Raw genomic sequence first — 1,951 nt, 5'->3', positions numbered from 1 at the left:
CATCACTAACTACAACTTTTACCCGTTGTTCTAACAGCGTTAAGACGGCTTATCGACTTCTTAAGAAGAATTCTAAGAAGAAAGTAAACCTACAGACATCGGTCTTGTTTAACAAAATCTGCATACATATATATATATATATGTATATTGTTGATTCTTACACTCAAGAATTTTCTACAATTTTTGCAAATAGGCGGAAATTTCACAAAACAGATTTAACAGTATAAGTTATGTGCATTTCTAAATATAAATTAAACTTAAACAAACATCGATATTACTCTATATATATATGATAGTAAGTCCGTTGCAATATTATGTTTTCCTGAACTCCTTTAATCGAGTACTAATTCACTGTTGGTGGAAATTATCTCATAGTAAATCATGTTATGCATGTGATTTTCTCCAATTATTGTTGTCTAATCCACGACTTGTAGAGAAGAATCCTTAATAAATAATGCTGAGTACTGATGTTATCCTATGAATTTCTTTATGGTTCACTGTTTGTAAAGATATCTTCTTAGTACGTGGTGCTATCTTCCAAATTATGCATAATCCACAACTTGTAGAAAGATCGGTTTAGTAGACGGTGTTGTGTATGCCACATTCTCTCCAAAGCTCTAACTTCTCTAGAACCAACCATTGCTTAGAAATATTCATAATACTATGTAATATGATACATTTCCCAAGTTGTAGTAATCTAACTGGTGTACAAAATGTGGCGTTACGTAATTCACTCATAATTTTTAAAAAAGGCAGTCTTTGTTTGACAACTCACTCATATTTGAATGTACCTGAAATGATAAATGATTCGTTGGTAAAACAGTAGCCCCAAAGTTGGCAGTGGGTGGTGATGACTAGCTGCCTTCCCTCTAACCTTACACTGCTAAATTATGGACGGCTAGCGCAGATAGCTCTCGTGTAACTTTGCGCGAAATTCAAAATAAGCAAATAAATCATAGCAGATTTAAAATTTTGTATGTAAGGGTTGTATTGATGAAGCATGTCTTGAAGATTAAGAATTATTTCATGAATTAGTCCAACTATATTGTTTTCTCTGTGCCTTGCTTTTTCTTCCCTACCTCCAGTGAAGTAAATTTGTAAAAAATTTGGATTTTTATTTAGTAGTGGCCGTAATTCAATGTTCAAATCACCATTGTACTTACCTGATAACACTGAATCAATGTGCAATATATCAAAAAGATCTGGAGGTTCTAAAGTTTTACAAGAGAAAAAATAATTGTATGGGATGAATTCACCACATCTCGCAAGCATGCACTTGAAGCCTTAGATAGAACACCTACATTGCTCAGGAACGATGATTCACTATTTTGCGGATTGCCTTTGCTTCTTTCAAGAAATTTCAGACAAACTCTTCCTGTCTTTACGAGAAGGACAAGAGCAGATGAATTAAATACAAGTCTGAAGGCTTTTTACATCTAGGATTATGTAGAAAAAATAAATTTGATAACAAATACGAGAGTGCATCTGACTGGTGATAATATCACTGGTGGACTTGCTAATCTTCTTTTAGCTATTGAGATGGCAAAATACTCCAAAATGTTACTACTTGACAAATTGTCATTTCTGAAAATTGCGGAATATTAGTTTGAATTGTTGGAGAACTTAAGGAAAAAGTTCACTCCAATTTAAGTTTGGATTATCGTAATGTCAAATGGCATTGTGAAAGATCAACTCTAGTCCCTAAAATGATGTGGTGCATGAAATCAATGCAAAATTGTTGAATAAACTTCCTGGAGAAAATGAATCCTACAAGTCTTTTGATTTAAGAATGCCACAACTTATCCAATAGAATTTTTAAGTTCACAACAACCTTCTGGCATGCCAGCTCAAGAAAGTTGCCCCAATAATGTTACTAAGATATTGTTACGACAGCGGAGGTACCGTGATTCTAGTAACACGTCATCTTCTCGAACGTTCACGTCCCTTCCTG

Source organism: Limulus polyphemus, unplaced genomic scaffold, assembly GCF_000517525.1.
Source record: "Limulus polyphemus unplaced genomic scaffold, Limulus_polyphemus-2.1.2 Scaffold517, whole genome shotgun sequence".
NCBI classification, from domain to species: Eukaryota; Metazoa; Arthropoda; class Merostomata; order Xiphosura; family Limulidae; genus Limulus; species Limulus polyphemus.
This window is presented reverse-complemented; position numbering follows the sequence as displayed.